At 36.0% G+C, this 23,483-nt stretch overlaps 1 protein-coding gene across 4 annotated transcripts in view; it reads left to right on the top strand.

Moving 5' to 3' along the window:
* LRFN5 (leucine rich repeat and fibronectin type III domain containing 5) overlaps positions 1–23,483 on the top strand; it is a 290,723-nt gene that overhangs the window by 167,001 nt on the left and 100,239 nt on the right. The gene's annotated exons all lie outside the window — the stretch shown is intronic.

Genomic DNA, 23,483 nt, shown 5'->3' with positions numbered 1-23,483 from the left:
TTATACCTCTCCCTTCCTTCTTTTAGAATAATTAAATATTCTTATGATCTCATTTTATTTTTCATATTGTTCGACTCTTTGCAATCTCATGGACTGTAGCCCACCAGGCTCCTCTGTCCATGGGATTCTCTGGGCAGGAATACTGGAGTGGGTTGCCATATGTTTCTCCAGGGTATCTTCCATCCCAGGGATCGAACATGGGTCTCCTATATTGTAAGCAGATTCTTTACTATCTGAGCCGTATTGGAGTGACTACTGAATTATATAGTTCTACTTTTTTATTTTTTTTTTCAGAGTTGGTTCTAGGGTTTAAAACATACATCCTTTTTAACTAATTTATTTTTTAATTGAAGGGTAGTTGTTTTACAGAATTGTCTTGGTGTCTGTCAAACATCAACATAAATTAGCCATAGGTATTCCTCCTTCCCTGTCCCACCCGTCTAGGTTGTTACAGAGCCCCTGTTTGTGTTCCCTGAACATACAGCAAATTCCCAATGGCTATCTATTTACATACAGTAATGAAAGTTTCCGTGTTATTCTTTCCATCCACCCCACCCTCTCCTTCCTCCCCAACACCCCTCACCTCATGTCCATGATTCTGTTCTCTATGTCTGTGTCTCCATTGCTGCCTTTCAAATAATTTCATCAGCACCATCTTTCTAAATTCCATGTACATGCATTAGTATAAGGTATTTGTTTTTCCCTTTTTGACTTACTTCATTCTGTATAATCGGCTCTAGGTTCATCCATATCATTAGAACTGACTCTAATGTGTTCCTTTTATGGCTGAGTAATGTTCCATTGTGATATGTACCACAGCTTCCATATCCATTCATCTGTCAATGGGCATCTAGGTTGCTTTCATGTTCTAGCTATTGTAAATAGTGCTGCAGCGAGCATTGGGGTGCATGTGTCTTTTTCAGTTTTGGTTTCCTCAGGGTATATGCTGAGTGGTGGGATTTCTGGGTCATATGGTGGTTTTATTCTTAGTTTTGGGGGGTTTTTTGGAATCTCCATACTATTTTGCATAGTGGCTGTATCAATTTACATTCCCACCAACAGTGCAAGAGGGTTCCCTTTTCTCCATACCCTCTCTAGCATTTATCATTTGTAGACTTTTTTGGCAATGGCCATTCTGACCGGTGTGAGGTGATATCTAATTGTAATTTTGATTTGTATTTCTCTAATAATGAGTGATGCTGAGCATCTTTTCATGTAGTTATTAGCCATTTGTGTGTCTTCTTTGGAGAAATGACTGTTTAGGTCTTTTCCCACTTTTTTATTGGGTTGTTTGTTTTCTGGTATTGACTTGTATGAGCTGCTTCTATATTTTGGAATTTAATCTCTTGCCAGTTACTTCATTTACTATTTTTTTCTCCCATTCTGAGGGTTGTCTTTTTACCTTATTTATAGTTTCCTTTACTGTGCAAAAGTTTTTAATAAAACATACATCTTTAACTTACCAACATTTTCCTTCAAATGATATTATACCTTATCACTTACAGTACAAGAACCTTGCAGTGGTGTATATCCGTATTCTCACTCCTATCTTTTGGGACATTGTCATATTTTACTTCTATGTATGTTATAAACTTTACAACACGTGGTTATTATTTTTACCTTAGGTGGTCAGTTATATGTTAAAGAGATAAGCAGTGACAAAAGTACTTTTACATTAGCCACATATTTACATTTATATACATTCATTCTATGTAGTACAATTTTCCTTTTAGATAAAGAAGTATCTTTAATATTTCTACTAGTGTAAGGCTGCAGGTGGTGAATTTCTCAGCTTTTGTTTATTCCTAAAGTATTTATTATTATTTTTGAAGTTATTTTTGCATACTCAGTTTGCTTTTTAAAAATTGTAAGTGCTTGAAAGATGTTACTCCACTTTTGTCTTTTTAACGGTTTCTGGAATCTTATATACTTGTTCTTGCCTATATTCTTCTATATGTAGTGTGCATGTTTCTGTAGCCATTTTGGAGTTTTTCCTCTTTATCACTGTTTTGCTGAAAATTGATTCAATTTTGTCTTGGTGTGGTTTTTTAGATTTCTTTTGCTTGGGGTTTGTTGAGTACCTTCCATCTGTCAGTTTATGATTTTTTGTATCATCTATGGAAATAAGTTCACCATAGCTTCTTCACATTTATTTCTCACTTGACAACTTTTCCAAGTATACATATGTTGGAATGTTTGATAGCTTCACAGGTCACTGATACTCTGTATATTTTTTCTTCTTGTTTTTGTTTGTCTCATTGTTGCTGTCCTTAGCATTTTTCTCTCTGTGCTTCATTTTTGATAATTTTAAAATGCTGTGCTTTTACATACACTAAAAAATTATTCTGCAGTGTTTAATCTGCTATGGATATCTTGTATATTTTTAATTTTTGACATTACATTTTTCACATCTAAAGGTTTCCTGTGGTTTCCTTTGTGTATCTTCCATTTTCTCCTATTCTTGGTCATGTTTTCGTCTAACTTCTTGAGCATATGAAGCATTTTTATTATAGTTGTTTTAACATCAATGTCTGTTGTTTTTATCATTGCTTTCTTTTCTGCATCTTTTTCTGTTGATTGAACTTTCTTTGTTTGGGGTCATCTTTTCTTGCTGCTTTAACAATCCTAGTAACTTTTAAGATGCCAGACACAATTTTATATTTTTTGGTTGGTGCATTCTAGAGCATCTCTGTGGGGATCTCTGGGGCTTTCTGTATGTGTCTCCATCTTCTCTGGTATCTGCCTGTATATTTTAGATCCTTGACCTCACTGACCTCTGATCTCTACCCACACCCTCAGGAAGACTGTTTGGGCCACTTCTCCCTGTATCACAACCTAGAAACTGCCTCCAAGCAGAAAGTTGAGGTAATTTTAGGGAAAACTTTATTGTTATTTTTCTTTCAAGAGTTATATTTCTATGTTATCTTTTGTCCAATCTACAGAAAAATGTTGTATCTTTCTGCATTTTCTCTACTTGTTAAAAAGGTGGCAGAGTATATCAGTCCTGTTTACTTCTTCATGACTGGAAGCAACAAGCTCTATTTTTACCTTAATTTTTAAAGTAAAATTTACTGGGTTTAGATTATAGGCTTGTGGATATTTCATTTAGTTGTTTTCTAGGTTTCATTGTTCCTTTTATTTTATTTGAAGGAATATAATATGTTGTTACTTTCTGCTGTTTAGATGTTCTTCTGTTTGTTTCATATCAGATTTTTATGATGCAACTAAGTAAATGTTATGGACTGAATGTTTATGCCCCCACCAAAGTCATATGTTGAAGCCCTGACCCCTAATTTGATGTATTTATCTTTGAAACCTTTGGGAAGTAATTAGAGTTAGATTAGGTTCTGTGGGTAGGCTCATGATAGGATTAGTGACTTTATATGAAGAGGCAACAGAAAGATAATGAATTGGCTCATTATATTAAAAGTTTCAATTTGTCTACAAGGCTAACACATTTTAAATCTATTTATAGCAAACAAACATAGGCTCAATATATATATATATATATATATATATATATATATATATATATATATACCATCACCCCTCCATATCCACAGTTTCTACATCCATGGATTCAAACAACCAGGGATGAAAAATACTGGAGAAAACAAATTCCAGAATGTTTCAGAAAGCAAAGCCTGAATTTCCTATGCACTGCCAGTTTTCACATTGCATTATGAGCCAATTCATTATCTGTGTTTTTGCCTTAAAGGCAACATTTGGTTACCTCCTTTTTTATTTTTTTTTTTTTTTTGGTTTATTTTTTTTTTCATTTATTTTTATTAGATGGAGGCTAATTACTTTACAATATTGTAGTGGTTTTTGTCATACATTGACATGAATCAGCCATGGATTTACATGTGTTCCCCATCCTGATTCCCCCTCCCACCTCCCTCTCCACCCGATTCCTCTGGGTCTTCCCAGTGCACCAGGCCTGAGCACTTGTCTCATGCATCCCACCTGGGCTGGTGATCTGTTTCACCCTTGATAGTATTCTTATTTCAATGCTGTTCTCTCAGAACATCCCACCCTCGCCTTCTCCCACAGAGTCTAAAAGTCTGTTCTGTACATCTGTGTCTCTTTTCCTGTTTTGCATATAAGGTTATCCTTACCATCTTTCTAAATTCCATATATATATGTTTAGTATACTGTATTGGTCTTCATCTTTCTGGCTTACTTCAGTCTGTATGATGGGCTCCAGTTTCATCCATCTCATTAGAACTGATTCAAATAAATTATTTTTAATGGCTGAGTAATATTCCATGGTGTATATGTACCACAGCTTCCTTATCCATTTGTCTGCTGATGGGCATCTAGGTTGCTTCCAGGTCATGGCTATTATAAACAGTGCTGCGATGAATATTGGGGTGCACGTGTCTCTTTCAGATCTGGTTTCCTCAGTGTGTATGCCCAGAAGTGGGATTGCTGGGTCATATGGCAGTTCTATTTCCAGTTTTTTAAGGAATCTCCACACTGTTTTCCATAGCGGGCTGTACTAGTTTGCATTCCCACCAACAGTGTAAGAGGGTTCCCTTTTCTCCACACCCTCTCCAGCATTTATTGCTTGTAGACTTTTGGATAGCAGCCATCCTGACTGGCGTGTAATGGTACCTCATTGTGATTTTGATTTGCATTTCTCTGATAATGAGTGATGTTGAGCATCTTTTCATGTGTTTGTTAGCCATCTCCATGTCTTCTTTGGAGAAATGTCTGTTTAGTTCTTTGGCCCATTTTTTGATTGGGTCATTTATTTTTCTGGAATTGAGCTGCAGGAGTTGCTTGTATATTTTTGAGATTAATCCTTTGTCTGTTTCTTCATTTGCTATTATTTTCTCCCATTCTGAAGGCTGTCTTTTCACCTTGCTTATAGTTTGTTGTGCAAAAGCTTTTAAGTTTCATTAGGTCCCATTTGTTTATTTTTGCTTTTATTTCCAATATTCTGGGAGGTGGGTCATAGAGGATCCTGCTGTGATTTATGTCGGAGAGTGTTTTGCCTATGTTCTCCTCTAGGAGTTTGATAGTTTCTGGTCTTATATTTAGATCTTTAATCCATTTTGAGTTTATTTTTGTGTATGGTGTTAGAAAATGTTCTAGTTTCATTCTTTTACAAGTGGTTGACCAGTTTTCCCAGCACCATTTGTTAAAGAGGTTGTCTTTTTTCTATTGTATATCCTTGCCTCCTTTGTCGAAGATAAGGTGTCCATAGGTACGTGGATTTATCTCTGGGCTTTCTGTTCTGTTCCATTGATCTCTATTTCTGTCTTTGTGCCAGTACCATACTGTCTTGATGACTGTGGCTTTGTAGTAGAGCCTGAAGTCAGGTATGGAAATACAAAAAACCTCGAATAGCCAAAGCAATCTTGAGAAAGAAGAATGGAACTGGAGTTTTAAAATGTCTTTTGGAAATCATTCTAACTTTATCAAAATTATAGTTTAAATGCTTAGACCACTGTATATAAAATACCTCGGTAATTTGGAGGTAAGGTAATAACAGATCTGTCATGCATCATCTCTAGAAATGCAGATGATCAGTCTACATCTAGAGAAGAGTTCAGATGTAGTTATCTGCCAGCCTTTGGTTGCACTTTGTTCTAAGGAGTGACCACTCATATTCAATAGTAAACTGAGATCAATAGGTCACAATTGGTAATAGTGATTAAACCTTTTCAATATTGTGTATCACCATGTTAGATTAATATTTATTTCATTTACTTTTGCCCCCAGTATTTACTCAGATCTGATATGAGTACTAAAAATTTCCATATTAAATAATACTTAGATTGGTAGCTTTTCCCATAGTCTTCTCATTTTAAAAACATTTGCTGTTAACTGTGTTATTGAATGTCTGTCTTGGGTTTATTGCTTATAGAAGTGCCTATGGTAGTACTGTGTTTTCATTAAGAGGTTTATTTCATCTCGATTGCTAGTCATATTGCTGAAAGATATGAGATATTATCTGTGCTCTATCCTTTATTCAAAGGTGAAGCTATCCCAACAATTTATGCTAGATAAGCCTTCAGACTATCACTTATCAACTAAGAAATGATTCCTGATGAGTCGTAGAATCTAAGACATCATTAAGAGAAGTTCAGTTCTCTTCACTTTGGTTATTCATTATACTAGAACAATAGAGTATCCATTTGCAGCACATATGATAAATGTAAACAGTCTCTGATATTTTAATTTCAAGTGCACAGGTTTGAAATGAATCGGAATACTCTCTATGCACTGGGATATGCAAAAATGTCATGCATGATAATGAATGTATTCTTTAAATATTAAGAGCTTCCCTCCCAGAAAAATTGATAATATTGTAAACTTTGAAATACGTTTTGCTAAAACAGACTTATTTGCTCACATCGCGGTATATTTTTTGTTGTCTCGAATGCTTGAATATTCATTCAGAAGGCCTATGGATTTATTAGCATTAAGTACTCTGAAGCAAGTTTGCTGGCTTCTAGTAGGGTGACGTTACAGTTGTCCAAACTGGGGACACTTTAAGCTGGACAGTTAATCTAGACAGTATGTCGAGGCAATGGGCATCAACTTGGACTCACCTGGACTCAGCTGTAATATAGTTATCCTACTTTTAAGAAAGAGATTAGAACTAGTTGATCATATGCCCAAGGATGATCCTACCAAGGAGGAATGTGGATTAAGCACAAGAAGATTGATAACTAATTGTTTTCTAGCCAGAAATTTTTGATAAATTTATATCCTGGATATTGTTTTTTGGGGCATAATCCACTTGAATAGCCCAAATTCCCCTCATGGTTCAATATATCTGTAACTGAATTCATATTTGGATATATTCTACCTTTACATTCCTTTGCCACAGCCAGAAATAGAGTTATTAGAGACTCCTCTTATTATCTACTTCTGAATTTGTGGATTTGTGCTGATTAATTTGTGCTGATTTTACTCATTCTGTCAATTCTCACTTCTGCTGCTTTGGCTCTGCCATATCATTTCTTATATTTATAAATATGACCACATGTCGAATGGTCTTTGTTTCTACCATCTACTCCTGTGATATTGTTGCCAGCATTTTCTTTTTTTTATTTTATTTTATTGGGATATAGTTGATTTACAATTTGTGTTAATTGCCAGAGTTTTATTTCTAATATGACTTTATTCAAGTCATGACCTGGCCAGAAAGAACATAATAATACTTCTCTAGAGCTTTCAAGGAATTTGAGACCCTGCATCCAAGGATCTGCATGCACTTTACTCATCACTCAATACTTTCATACATGCCGCATCTCTGATCATTTCCTCTTCCTATGTATATGTTTGGTTTAATAATACCAAAGTGATTATGCTCTTTGTTTGTCTTATGACATTTCAATAGAAGACTAATGTTTCAAATTTCTGAAAATGTAATTTTGTCTGATTGTAGTAGCCATGTGTGATTATTGTACAAAATGGACAAGAATATAAGGAAAATAAAAATTATTCATAAATATTATTCAGATATTAAAACTATTAAAATGTTGCTACATTGGCTGTCCAAAATTATATATTTTAATAAGTTTAGTGAATGTGAATGTATGTAGTACTATACATACTATATAAGTAAATAAATTGAAATTACATTTTATAACGTTTCAGAGATCCATTCTAGCACAGTCCAACATTATGTATTTTAATAAGTTTAGTGGATGTGAATGTGTATAGCAGCATACATACTATATAAGTAAATAAATTAGAAATTACATTTTATGAAGTTTCAGAGTTTCATTCTAGCTCAATCTGTTATGAGCTTTGACTCTACACTACTTAATATTCTTTAAAATTAGGCTTTTAGAAAGATAGGGTCATAGTTTGGTACTTCTATATACCTTAGAAATTTTAAACTTTGTTATATATATTTTAGTTTTATGTTAATTATATTTGAATATATTGTTGATAGTTTCGTCTGTGTCTCTGTTTAATTAGATACTAATTAGGGATCATTTTAGATTTTACTAATTAGAGTATATTCATTCTTCAATAATATATATGATAGAATTTCACCTGACACTTTTTGGTCATATTGCTCTAGGTAACAATCTCATGAACATTGAAGAATGAGTGCCCATTTGACTGTTCTGTATATGGTTAAGTATGTTCACTAAACAGACACTTTCAAATGTTTTTCAACTTGATATATAATAAATTTCTTAGCATTTTTCTATGCCTTTAATTATTAAAGTTGTCAGGTATAGTTCTTTCTTACTACCTTTTCTTTTTTTTCTGTGTGTATCCCTATTTTAAAATTTGAATTTTCTTTAAATGGATTGTTAAGAGGCTACCTCATCTTGTATATTCATTGCAAATATTTTGCTACTTGGTTACCAGTCTGCTTTCTGGTGGCTTTTCATCAACCATATTTTAAATATGTAGTCAATCCAATTTATCAAATATTTTGGTAATTTTTAATGTCTTAGGCATAGAAATTTCTTGTCCATTATGAGGATGATTCAGTTCAGTTCAGTCACTCAGTTGTGTCCGACTCTGCAACCCCATGAATTGTAGCACGCCAGGCCTCCCTGTCCATCACCAGCTCCCAGAGTTTACCCAAACTGATGTCCGTCGAGTTGATGATGTCACTCAGCCATCTCATCCTCTGTCATCCCCTTCTCCTCCTGCCCCCAATCCCTCCCAGCATCAGGGTCTTTTCCAGTGAGTCAACTCATTGCATGAGGTAGCCAAAGTCTGGAGTTTCAGCTTCAGCATCAGTCCCTCCAATGAACACCCAGGACCGATCTCCTTTGGGATGGACTGGTTGGATCTCCTTGCAGTCCAAAGGACTCTCACAAGAATTCTCCAACACCACAGTTCAAAAACATCAATTCTTCAGCGCTCAGCTTTCTTTATAGTTCAACTCTCACATCCATACATGACCAGTGGAAAAACTATAGCCTTGACTAGATGGACCTTTGTTAACAAAGTAAAGTCTCTGCTTTTTAATATGCTGTCTAGCTTGGTCATAACTTTCCTTCCAAGGAATAAGCGTCTTTTAATTTCATGGCTGCAATCACCATCTGCAGTGATTTTGGAGCCCCCCCCCAAATAAAGTCTGCCACTGTTTCCACATCTATTTGCCATGAAGTGATGGGACCAGATGCCACAATCTTAGTTTTCTGAATGTTGAGCTTTAAGCCAACTTTTTCACTCTCCTCTTTCACTTTCAACAAGAGGCTTTTTAGTTCCTCTTCACTTTCTGCCATAAGGGTGGTGTCATCTGCATATCTGAGGTTATTGATATTTCTCCTGGCAATCTTGATTCCAGCTTGTGCTTCATGCAGCCCAGTGTTTCTCACGATGTACTCTGCATATGAGTTAAATAAGCAGGGTAACAATATACAGCCTTGATGTACTCCTTTTCCTATTTGGAATCAATCTGTTGTTCCATTTCCAATTTTAACTGTTGCTTCCTGACCTGCATATAGGTTTCTCAAGAGGCAGGTCAGGTGGTCTCATCTTTTGAAGAACTTTCCACAGTTTGTGGTCATCCACACAGTCAAAGGCTTTACATAGTCAATAAAGCAGAAGTAGATATTTTTCTGGAGTTCTCTCACTTTTTTGATGATCCAACAGATGTTGGCAATTTGATCTCAGGTTCCTCTGCCTTTTCTAAAACCAACTTGAACATCTGGAAGTTCACAGTTCATGTATAGTTGAAGCCTGACTTGGAGAATTTTGAGCATTACTTTATAGCATGTGAGAAAAGTACAATTGTGCATTAGTTTGAGCATTCTTTGGCATTGTCTTTCTTTGGGATTGGAATGAAAACTGACCTTTAAAGAAAAAAAAAACAACTGACCTTTTTCAGTCCTGTGGCCATTGCTGAGTTTTCCAAATTTGGTGGCATATTGGGTGCAGCATTTTCACAGCATCACATTTTAGGATTTTAAATATTCAACTGGAATTCCATCCCTTCTACTAACTTTGCTCATATTGATGCTTCCTAAAGCCCACTTGACTTCACATTCCAGGATGTCTGGCTATAGATGAGTGTTCATACCATCATGATTATCTGGGTCATGAAGATCTTTTTTTGTATAGTTCTTCTGTGTAGTCTTGTCACCTTTTCTTAATATCTTCTGCTTCTGTTAGGTCCATGCTATTTCTGTACTTTATTGAGCCCATCCTTTCATGAAATATTCCCTTTTTTAAAATTAGGATTTTTTTTTTAAATTGGAGTGTGGTTGATGTACAATGTTGTGTTAGCATCTGATGTATAGACAAAGTGATTCAGTTAGGTACTTACATATATTCTGTCTTTTTCAGATTCTAGGTTATTACAGAATATTGAGTAGAGTTCCTTGTGCTATATAGTAGGTCCTTGTTCTTTATCTTTTATATATGTAGTAGTGTTTGTATGTTAATCCCAAATTCCTAATTTATCTTGTACCCATATTTCCCATTTAGTAACTGTAAGTCTGATTATCAAATCTGTGAATCTGTTTATGTTTTATAAAGAAGCCTATTTATATCATTTTTTAAAATTAGATTTCATGCGTGATATCACATATTTGTCTTTTTCTAACTTGCTTCATTTATTATGGTGCTCTATAGGCCTGTCTATGTTACTACAAATGGCATTACTTAATTCTTTTTTATGGCTGAGTAATATTCAGTGTGTGTGTGTGGTGTGCACATGTGCACGCACACACACACACACACACACACACACATATGTATGTATCACATCTTCTTTATCCAGTCCTTTTTCAGTGGATGCTTATACTTAGGTTGCTTCTGTGTCTTGGCTATTATAAACAGTGTTGTAATGAGCATTGAAGTGCATGTATAATTTTGAATTATGGGCAGAGATTGTTAAGAATATGTCTGCAATTCTGGAGACCTGGATTCAATCTCTGGATAGGGAAGATTCCCTAGGGATGAGAATGGCAACCCACTCCAGTATCTTGCCTGGAGAATTCCATGGACAGAGGAACCTGGTGGGCTACAGTCCATGGAGTCGCAGAGAGTCAGACACGACTGAGTGACTAACACTTTCACTTTCTTCAAATATATGCCCAGGAGTGGGATTGCTATTTTTCATTTTTTTAATGAACATCCATATGCTCTCCATGGTGGTTATACCAATTTACATTCCCACCGATTGTGTAAGAGGGTTCCTTTTGTTTCACACTCTCTTCAGCATGTCTTGTTTGTAGACTTTTTGATGATGGCCATTCTGAGGTGAGTTGATATCTCATTATAGTTTTGATTTGCACTTTTATAAATAATGATGTCAAGCATCCTTTCATGTGTTTTTTGGCCATCTGTATGTCTTCTTTGGAGAAGTGTCTATTTAGATCTTCTGCCCACTTTTTGATTTTTTTTTTTTTCTGTTTGAAATAGAAATGCATGAGCTGTTTGTATAGTTTGGAGATTAATCCCTTGTGGGTTGCTTCATTTGTCAATATCTTCTTCCATTCTGTGGGCTGTCTTTTCACTTTGTTTATGCTTCCCATTGCTGTACAAAAGCTTTTAAGTTTAATTATGTCCTGTTTGTCTATTTTTACTTTCATTACTCTAGGAAATGGATCAAGAGAAATATTGCTGACATTTATGTCAAAGAGTGTTCTGCCTGTTTTTCCTCTAAGAGTTTTATAGTGTCCAACCTTACAATTAAGTATTTGACCCATTCTGATCATTGGAATATACTTTCACTAACTTGTTGAATCTTCTGATATCATCATTCTACTTTAAATATGTATAGCTTGACAATATTTCTTAATGTTTTACTGAAAAAGTGCTCTACCTTTAATCTTCTTTTGAAAATGTTTGTTATGTAGATGATACTATTTTATTTATTCTTTTCTTTTTATAATTTGTTAAATTCCCCTCCAAAGGAAATTTTTGGACTTTGCAAACTTAGCAATATAAAAATAATGCAAACTTTTTCATCTATCTTTAAGAAAGTTAATATCCCAGGGACATTCATTTGTCCCACTCAGACTCTTTATTTTTAAAAATAATTTACAAGAAATTCTGTACTTTATTTGATATACTATATACATATTGCTTGTTAGTTTTAAATTTTACTGTTTGCATTTGCTGTCTTTTTGTTGGTCCTTTAATGGACAGGAACCTGGTGGTCCGGACCCCGATGATAAGAAAGTAAGAGAGAGCGCTTGTTGGTCCTTTAATGGACCGGAACCTGGTGGTTCCGAGAGTAGAGAGAGAGAGGCTGGTACCCCCTGGTTTACGCAGAAAGCCAACAGAGCCCCGTTCTTAGGGCGGCGCTGCTGCGCGGAGGCACCCGGCGCACTCTAGAGTGGGCGAAGGCGCAGTGCGCCTCCTCGGGAGGGTCTCAGAAGCCCAGGCAAGAAAGTGAGCTCAGCGGGCCTCGCGCTCCAAGGAATTAGCCAGAAATAGAGAGAAAGAGAGAAGGAATAGAAAGAAGGAAAGAAAGAAAGAAAGAAAAGAAAGAGAGAGAGAGGGGGAAACAAAGAAAGAAGAGAGAGAGAGAAAAGAAAAAGAAAGAAAGACACAGGGACCAAAGCTTTGATGGAGCAAAGGTGTTTTAATCAACATGACGTGGGCATATATACTGCAGTGATTCTCAGCAAAGATAAAGATTAAAATTCCAGACTTACAAAACAAAATGATCTCTATCAAACAGAGAGAGATGCAAACAATCATCTTTTACCATTTGGCTCATAATAAGGAAGAGGGTACTTATCACTGTAATGAGAAATGCCTGGATTCCTCAGCCCCGGGAAAGGCGTGCCTCTCCTCTTATTTCCTGAATATTCAGGAATCAATAGGGGCCAGAGGGCTCCTGACAGATCCAAAACAGCACACAGGAAGCCTCTTGTTAAATGCTTCCTGACATTCAGTGCATTTCATTTTTTCCCATTCTTTGGATCTACACATCTTTAAGTTGTTTATGATCATCAAGGTTTTTTCACAGATGATTTTCCCTTAGACAGGTCTTTGTCTTGTCCTGTCATTCAGGACTTACTGTTCTGTAGGCCTGCTTCAAGTTACTACACTGGAACCTCTCTTATCAACTCACCTAGCTGGAACAAGAATGGATCAGTTTGTTTCTTGGACCATAATAAGTTTTACTCTTTCTTTGTTTATTCACTCTCTCTTTTTTTTTTTTTCATTTATTTTTATTAATTGGAGGCTAATTACTTTACATTAGTATAGTGGTTTTTGTCATACATTGACAAGAATCAGCCATGGATTTACATGTATTCCCCATCCCGATCCCCCCTCCCACCTTCCTCTCCACCGGTCTTCCCAGTGCACCAGGCCCAAGCACTTGTCTCATGCATCCAACCTGGGCTTTATTGCAGCAGTTTTCAAATACTTCTTGAGAAGGATTTTAGAAAGGAAGTCTTAGTGAGTTATTCCATGTCTGAGAATACTTAATTAATTTGTAGTTTGGCTTGAATGCCAGCTGTCCCATTTCTTCCTAGCACCAGTGATGCTGATTACAGTCCAGTACCCATGTGACAAGTCATTTTCCCTTCTAGAAGTTTTAAGAACTGTTTAATTTATTCATTCATCCAATAAGTACTGTTGACTAAATTCCATCTTGTGCACTCAAGACAGGGCAGTGAGCTAAGTAGGCTTACTTCCTGCTCTTAGAGTTAGTTGATCATGCAGTGGGAGAGAGAGACTGGCAATTTCCTCATGATCAAGTCAAAGAATGTATCTTTTTACATGCATTGTGTTGGACATTCAGCATTCTTTCATTTAGAAATGTTGTAATCTTGAGGAACAGGAATTCACTTATATTGTGTTTTAATGATTTATTGCTTTTTTTCTTTCATAAACTTTGTCTTGCTAGAGATAAAATTTTGTATTAATCTTTTGTGACTCTTACATTTATTATATTATCTGTTTTATTTGTTTTCTAAAATTTGGATCAGTTGACTTTATCACATAATCAGGTTGATTTTATCTGAACATGGTATATATGCTCATTGTTGTCTCTTAATATTCATTTATCATAGTATCATGTTAATTTTTTCCATATAGTATCTATTTTAATCTCTTTGAGGCTCCTATTTGAAGTTTTATGATATGTGGCCTTTTTTCATTGTGGTTATCGTTTGTTCCATTCTTGGTGTTTATTTTCACTTGGTCTCTGACTTCTCCTTAGATGACCTAGGAAACTTAGTTGTATTTTCTTTTTTTTTTTTCTTCCATTTATTTTTATTAGTTGGAGGCTAATTACTTTACATCATTACAGTAGTTTTTGTCATACATTGAAATGAATTAGCCATGGATTTACATGTATTCCCCATCCCGGTCCCCCCTCCCACCTCCCTCTCCACCTGATCCCTCTGGGTCTTCCCAGTGCTCCAGGCCCGAGCACTTGTCTCATGCACCCAACCTGGGCAGGTGATCTGTTTCACCCTAGATAATATACATGTTTCAATGCTGTTCTCTTGAAACAAAAATCCACATGAGAGCACTGGGCCTGATCCAAGCTTTTTGACTCATGCACTCGGCTGGAGGGTTAGAGGAGGCTGCTGGCTGTTGACCTGAGTCAAAGGGCCACTAGCTGTCAGAATATGAAGATCTTTTCCATGGTGTAAAAATAACCAAAAAACTACTGTAATTCTTCAAAGAGAGTTTATTATTTTGTAATAAACCCCCTTTCAGTATTATGCCTGGGGAGTTGTAGGCTGAATTGCTGCCAGGTATTATGTATTGCAGGTGTATGCACGTGTGTGTGGTAGGGTAGGAGGATCACATTCATGAAACAAAACATTCCAATAAGTTCTCTTGTTTCTACTGCATATATCACTTCTCTTTTCCATCATACTTCACAACTTATCTTTCAGGAATTCTGAAGGATTTCTTGCTTTCATCCTAGGTTTTATAACCCTTCTCTTCTATACCTTCTGCCTCTCTGGGTCATAGACATTAAATCTTCATCCAATTTATTTTCTGTTTGCTAAAATATGTATTCTGCTGATGGCTCCAAACCTATTTTCCTCATCACTGTGGATAGATTTCTTTCTAGATGAATTCACTATCAATTTTACAATAAGGCAGGTAAGGAGATAAATGCCTATGGGTCGTGTTTGTCTGTCTACTGGAAATAGAAGCTGGGAAAGGTTGGCTCTCGTTACTGTTTCTACCAGAGTTGCTTTACAGTTTTTAAGTGATGGGTGGTGGTTGTGGTCTCAGCATTCTCTTTTATAAAGTATATGATTGTATAGAGATGAGACTATCAGGCTGTAAGTTACAGTCAATGGAAAAGAAAGGAAAAATAAAGCAGGTATTCATTTTTTATTATTTATTAGATTCTGAACAAATACTAATAGCAAATTTCATGTAATACTACTGGCAACCCTGTGATATCAGTTATTATTGTATCCAACTACACTTTCTAAAGAATATTTCCAAAATCTGACACTTTCATAGTGTGACACGTGGCTCCTTTGAAATCATGTCACATCCTGTAATTATTTCTCTGTATCCTTCCATCTCTCCCCCACTCAGCTGCCACAAAATTGGAGGGTCCTAGAGGGCAGGATTTATGTGTAGTTAATGTTGTTTCCCAAAATACTCTTCACAGCTTGGAACAAAACATCCTCAGCAAATGCCTTTAACTTAAAAGTAATTAATAATTTAGTATCTTAGCTGCATAATACTAGACTCCCTCAAGTAAAAATAAACTAAGATTGGTAGAAGTGAGGACTATGCAACCATATGTAGGTTATCTAGTTTTATATTTGCTTGTAAAGAAATGGTATATTCTGCTCATGACTTCTCAATATAAATATTTCTTAATAATTGAATGAATAAATTCAGTAATTAAACAAGAATGTATTAGGAAATTTTATATGCCCAGACCATCTTTAAACACTAGAAATATAGAAAAAACAAATAACATCACTACCCCCATTTGTGTGTTTAGTTGCACTCTATATAAACATCAGATGCAAACAAAAGTCAAAAATAACAAATGGAATAACATCTTTGAATTTCTAAATACAGGAATACAAAGTAGAGAAAAATGTATACAATAAAAATGGAGTAGAAATTTAAATGCTATGTTCCTCCCAGTTCATCAAAGAGTTCCCTAAAGAAAGGGCAACAGTGTTAATTTGGAGAAAATTGTGGAAAAATCGGGCTTCTCAGGTGGTACTAGAGATAAAGAACCTGTCTTCCAATGCAACAGACATAAGAGATGCAGGTTTGATCCCTGGGTCAGGAAGATCCCCTGGAGGAGGGCATGGCAACCCACTCCAACATTCTTGCTTGGAGAATCCCATGTACAGAGGAGCCTGGTGGGCTTCAGGCCATGAGGTCGCAAAGAGTCAGATGACTAAAAGCGACTTAGAATGCACAGACAAAGAAAAATCAAAGGTACTGACAAAATGCTGTAAAAAAAGAGGCAGATTTCTTCTTTTAAAAATGATATTTCTAAATAGGGAGACCATGAAAAAAGAGATAAAGTTCAAGCACTGAAATTTATGAATTATGAATCAAATAGAAAGACTATATATTCATGTATATAAACTTTGCAATAAAGTACAGTAAAGTTAATGTGGCACTTTTGTATTGATATATAATGACATTATCTTACTATATCTAGCAGTATCTATTAGATATGAGTGTTAAATAACATACTGGTAGTAAGATTGGTGATGAAGTATGAAAAACACTGACTTTGGCACCTAATACAATTAAGCTTTTTTCTCTACTATTTAGTTATAAATGCTATGTGAATTTGCACAAAAGTGTTCAACCCCTCAATATCTGCATGTGAAAATTAGAACAGCATTTTTCCCTTAAAAAATTGCTCTGAGGATTAAGTAGGTGTATGTTTATAAAGCTCTTAATATAGGCACCTGATTTAATGATAAAGATACAAATATTGAGAGTTAAAATACCACAAATACATTTTTGTCTTTTTTTGTAATATTTCATTCTGAAATTAATATTCATTAATAATAGTGAATTTCCAGTCATCACACCCACCTACAAGGAATCTAGCTCCACTCTTAAAAACACAAGAGCCCTTGTTCTTGCACTCAAAGAGTTCTTTCCCCTTCATATTGACAGTCACTCCAGAGTTAAGATTTTCTGTGCTCTACCAGTGCTGTTTCATTTTTCTAGTTTTCTCCCACACCTGTTTTCTTCTCTACCTGGTGGGTCCTTGAGGAGCTTAACACTCACAGCACATGCTCATCATCCTAGATATTGGAGCACTTGAAGCAACATAGAGTGTGTTGGAGATGGTAAGTAGGTTTTATCTCGTGATGCCAACTTTGAATGATGGGTAAAGACTGCATAGATTGCTCTGCTGAGAATCAGAAAATACTCTCAACTCTGCAGGAGGAGGTCAGTTTTTTCCACAGGATGGGAGGCAGGAGGAGAGTCTGACCTGCCAGGTCCTGGACATCCCCCAGAGGTTATGACTGCCACAGACCATGGTGAAAAGAAGGAGCTGGGAGCCACCTCACTGAGAGTGGAGAAGCAGAGTGAGAATGGGTTCTAAATTCCTAGAATGTGGAAATCTTGAGAGTTTTGTGGTGGAGAAATGAGAGGAAATGGTCTTTAAGCTGGGACTCTTTGGGGACTGATTTTAGGCATCATTCCACACCTTTGTTGTTACCTTGCAGCTATGTTATTAAATTGCTAGTAGTCAGCCTTACCCACAGTATAATTTAATAGGCTAAGACAACATTTTCTTAGCCTTCAGTTTTCAGGTCCTTAAATGCTAACTTCAAAATGGTATTATTTGCTTCAAGTTAGGACAGTTTCAGGCTAATGTCATAATATAGATGATATTCAAAAGGAATGATGTTTTGTTTTGTTTTTTGTCTCTTGCCTATAACCTTAGACTCCAAAATACATAATTTATTCATCATTTGAGTTGTTAATCCAATATGTGAAGTGGGAAGATGTTGTCTGAGAAGGGTTGTAAAATATTTGGCACTGAGATGGGAACAGAAAATAAAAGGAAAAATAATTGGATGTCATTACAGACAAATGTTAACACCATTTGACTTTTGGAGGGCATAATTGTTTCCTATTTATATTCTTCTGGGTATAGAACATACATCTTATGGGACTACGTCATGTCCTATTTAATAATACAAGCGTGCCTCGGTGTTGCTATGAAGACAAAGTGAAGGTTTTAATTTATGCCTTCCCAGATAACAGCCAAACAAAGAAATAAACAACAACAACAACAAAGACAGTAATAGATGTGTTAGTTGCTCAGTTGTGTCCAGCTCTGTGCGATTCCATGGATTTTAGCCTGCCAGGATCCTCTGTCCATGGAATTCTCCAGACTAGAATACTGGAGTGGGTTGCCATTCTCTTCTCCAAGGGATCTTCCCAACACAGGGATCAAACCCAGGTCTTGCACATTGTGGGCAAGATTCTTTGCCATCTGAGCCACAAGGGAAGCCCTAGAAAGAAATTAGTGATTTCCAAATAGCACACTATTCTTTGTAGTTAAAATTTAGGTTATTAAACTAATAAATTATAGAATAAATGAGTTATCACAAGAACCAATCATATCTTTCAATATTTTTCATTTACTTTTGATAAATGTTTGAATTGTTGAAACTTTGTTACACAGTTTTTAAATTTTCTTTATATTATTTTTTTAAATGACATGTATAATATAATCAAAACAGATATTTCAACTCATTGAATAGAAGATTTAGGTGCATATGTACACTTTTAATTATGTCATTGTTTTATGGTATCATTTTTATAGTGATAAGCATAGAACAGTGCCTGGGACATAGCAAGTTCTCAAAACATTTGTTCAATGCATGAGTGACTTATTCTTTTATTTTCTAAATTTTAATTACCTTGTAATATTCTGGACAGAAACTGACATTAGCTCTAAAGCTAACAAAAAATGATAGAGATGTGTATTTCTTGTTTTATATATCAGTTCATAGTCTAGATATAATCATTATATTAGCTATAACTTGTATTAAAAATATCTTTAGGCTGTTAGTGGCGGCAATGGTTTTATAGCCAACAGAGGGAGGATGGGAGATCAATATGATTCAAGAAGCAGATGGAGGATAACATTACTAAGATTAGCTACAGAAGAAAAGCAATAAATAGCATCTGTATTTTCAATTTAAATAAAAATTGGATTACAGCACAACTCTGTGCCTGCTTTGTCCCTGAAGCATTATTTTGGATGTTAGCAAATATCGGAGCCTTTTATACAGGAGGAAATGTTGGCCAGATTGATAATTATGGAAGTGAAAAACATATCAGGAGTGCTAAATTTTTATTCTTATATATTATAAACAGAGGATATAGTACCAAAGGGCAAGTCGTCAGTTATACAGGTTTGAATCATTGGAAGCTCTCGCAAGCCTCCTCTGGACCCACTCACATGCCACGTTATTCAGATGTAGAACGCGGTGGGCCGAGGATGAAGCTGCGTGTCTGTAACCGAGGCTGAGTAGTTCCTGGTGCCGCTCTTCAGGGTGCTGGTTGCACTGCGCAGCAGGGCTTTTCATTCAAAAATGAATTATCACCAATGTGGAGAAGGAATCTTGGTTTCAGGGAGCCCAGATGAAAATTGTCAGTGTGGCCTTTGATAGCCCACTGGCCTGCATCCAGGCCAGACTGTGTAGCCTGGTAAACTGGGCATAAACCATTGATTTGTATCTCCCTAAACAATATAGACAAACTAACCTTGGTGCCAGCCTGACAGTGTCAAACTTTAAACTGAATATAAAGAAAGCACTGACCAGGTCCTCTTGGCCATACTTGGATCAAAAGTCAAGACTAGACTTCCAGGAGTCTCAGAGATAAATATAGGGATACCTCAAGTAAAACATATGATAAGCTTAAACACCAAGCTTGCACAGTTAGAAGAGTATGTACCTAAGTCAGCATAGGTAACTTGCATACCTCTGAATTTGACTATCTTCACTGTGTTCAGCATTTGGTGAAGGAGAGACATATGAGTCATCTGTCTAGATGAAGATTTTACTGCTGTTTTTTTTTTTTAGGAAAAATGCCAAATACATGAAAAATGTACAAGGTAATTATTGCTGTTTTACTATATTATTACCACTGGAGTAAATAGAAGTGATAGCACCTAAGATAGACCTTGAACAACCAAGACCTTTGTAGTGATTGTGTATAAAAATGACCAGTGGTCTAGCTACCTTTCAGTGATAAAGTAGGGCCATTGCCACATCCTTTATACTGTAAAATGAAGCCAGATACTTAAGAATGTGAAAAATATATCTAATGAAAATTCATTCAACAATGTTTACTTTTCTACAGCATGTACTTGGTACTGGGACTACAGTAAATAAGAACTAAATTCTGCTTCAGGAAATCGTGAGGATGATGCAAAAGCTCGGAGAAACAGAGCAGCATGTCTACTGGGATAATGTGATGTCTTTTGGTGTATTTTTAGGTTAATGCAAGAGCAGAGAGGCAGCAAGTGAGACAAAGAATGAAAGAGCTTAATGTTATTAAGGAAGAGGTTAATAACAAATTGAAGCCCTTGGTACAGAGCTTTGAATGAAGGTAGAAATTAGCATGCAAAAACCTTACTGTAACTTGGCCCATGGGTATTGGTATGGGGATATAAGGAGGCACATTCTCAAAATTCAGTGTTGATGAAGCTTAAGTGGAATAGACGTTTCAGAGCAAGTTTACAGATAATTGGCCTTCTGCAATAAAGAACTTTGCATTGAAGCCACACTGTAAGGTAGGTAATATTAATTTTCCAAAGTGAGGTGGGGAGAATAAATGATACAGGAGTACCATCCCATCATCATATTTTTCAAGTAACAGAGCTGGGATGTGAACTAAAAAAGTTTGATTTTAGAGTTTATGCTTTTAACTATCTTATGGGATGGAATATGTCTCCAGTATTTATACTACAATATATAAACACCATAAATAAATTCATTAAAATATTAATAGTGGTTATGAACTTCCCTGATGGTTCAGATGGTAAAGAATCTGCCTGCAGTTCAGGAAATCTAGATTCGATCCCTGGATGTGGAAGATCCCTTGGAGAAGGGAAGGCTACCCACTCCAGTGTTCTTGCCTGGAGCTGCATTTCATGGACAGAGGAGCCTGCCAGGCTACAATCCATGGGGTCAGAAAGAGTCAGACACAACTGAGCAACTAACAGCTTGGGCTTCCCTGCTGGCTCAGACAGTAGAGTTGCCTGAAGCGTGGGAGACCTGGATTTGATCCCTGGGTTGGGAAGATTCCCTGGAGGAGGAAGTGGCAATCCACTCCAGTATTCTTGCCTGGAGAATCTCCCTGGGCAGAGGAGCCTGGTGGGCTACAGTCCATGGGGTCACACAGAGTTGGACACGACTAAGTGACTAAGCACATACCACTGGAAGGTAGGTTATGTTTTATATTTAATTTCTCTTCATATTTTTCATATTCCTATATTTTTGTAATAAGCATTTATATTTTCAATTAAAGAAAACCAAATAAAATATTCAAATATTCCTCAACAAAATGATGACATTTAGAGGTAGATGATAGATGGATTGATAGATATATAAATAGAGATATCTATATACAGTTTCATTTATTGGATGTGTGTGTGTGTGTGTGTGTGTGTGTGTGTTAGTTGCTTAGTCGTGTCCAACCCTGCGACCGTATGGACTACAGCCCGCCAGGCTCCTCTGTCCACGGGATTCTCCAGGCAAGAACACTGGAGTGGGTTGCCTGTCCCTCCTGCAGGGGATCTTTCCCACCCAGAGATCAAACCGGAGTCTCCTACATTGCAGGCAGATTCTTATCACTGAGCCACTTGGGAAGCCCATATGTATTATATGTATATAATAGTCTACACTCTTTATTTGAATCTTTCCCAAGTAAGAGATAATGGATTAATAAATATGATAATATGAGAGGAATGAAAAGCAGGAATATGAGAGACTTACTGATAATCTCCTTATCAGGATCTAAGGGATGCAGGGGTACTGGTAAGCAAAAGTAGGACAAGCAGGTCTAGATAGCAGAATTAGTAACTGAAATACCAACTAATATAAAGTTCAATTTGTAAATGCCACGGTATAGTTCTCTTTAATAATAAAGTTATTTTTGCAACTAAATTATTTTGCTGTTATAACATTTGAATTCGCTCAGATGATTGAGCTTTGTGACATCAGAGCAGACCAAACATAAAATGAAAAGACATTCTATTTAACTTACTGCAAATGGACCCTATTACTCTATAGATTTCAGAAAACCAAACCTAAGACATCGATCTTTGTCAGATTTTGCCTATAGAACCACAGTGTGGGCATTACTTTCTTCTTGAGGTCCCCAATATTTGTTAGGTTTCCTGGCCTACTAGGAAGACGTCCATAGGTAGCTGTAATCTTGGGTACTTGTAAACCATAGAACATGTGTAGTTTCTTGGGAAGAGCTTTGTAGGCATTATTTCCATATTTGAAATAAAAGTGTGAATCACTCACTCGTGTCCGACTCTCTGTGACCCCATGGACTGTGGCCTGTCGGTTTCCTCTGCCCATGAGATTTCCCAGGCAAGAATACTGGAATGGGTTGGCATTCCCTTCAAGGAGATCTTCCCAACCCAGGGATCGAGCCCACTTCTCCTGCTTTGCAGGCAGACTCTTTACCTTTTGAGTCACCAGGGAAGCCCCTATTTAATAAAACCTTGTTTTTAATTGTGTGCTTATCATCCTCAGTAAAATTTAAATTATTCTCAAATATGACACACCAGGAATGGCCTTAGTTGAACAGTCGATTGTTTCAATTATATCTTTATAAATTAAGACAGTTTTTTTTAATTGAACCTATGCAACAGAGGATGAGATTGTTAGATGGCATCACTGATTTAATTTGGGCAAGCTCCAGGAGATGGTGGGGAAAGCCTGCCATGCTGCAGTCCATGGGGTCTCAAAGAGTTGGACACTACTTGGTGACTGAACAACCATGCATTATCCACATTGTCCTTAAAAATAAAGATGCATTAAAACTATTTTCCTAAATCTTAAAGTAACAGTGAAAACAAATACTATTTTATTAAGTTGTATTTCAGTTAGCAAAACCATAATATGCATTATTGATGGTTAAATTGGATCATGAAGAAAGTAAAAAAACATTTCATGTTATGCTTTTCAGGAAAAAAAGTTACTTACAAATTCTTGTCTTTGAATTTCTAATCACTTGTCTTTGAAGACATAGTAATCTGTATCATCTAATCTTAGTCAAAGTTGTGACTTTACTCATAAGTTCATTCACCACATTTTATAATTGTTATTTGCACATAATTATTGCAGTTATAATACTCTAAGAAAGACTCCTCTTTGAATTCTGTAGTGTTATATATTATTTTGACAGAGATTATAATTTATCTCTTTTTTTGCTTTAGCAAAGTGATTTTGATACCATGAATAGTCAGTAAAATTGGTATAATAAAACAATTCTTGAAAGCAGTTTACTTTTTAGCACCATATAGTGAAAGTATATGTCAATATACTTTCAAAAGAGAACGTGTAGGT

Source organism: Odocoileus virginianus, chromosome 16, assembly GCF_023699985.2.
Source record: "Odocoileus virginianus isolate 20LAN1187 ecotype Illinois chromosome 16, Ovbor_1.2, whole genome shotgun sequence".
NCBI lineage: Eukaryota > Metazoa > Chordata > Mammalia > Artiodactyla > Cervidae > Odocoileus > Odocoileus virginianus.
The sequence above is the reverse complement of the archived record's forward strand: the minus strand, read 5'-3'. Positions and strand labels throughout refer to the sequence as shown.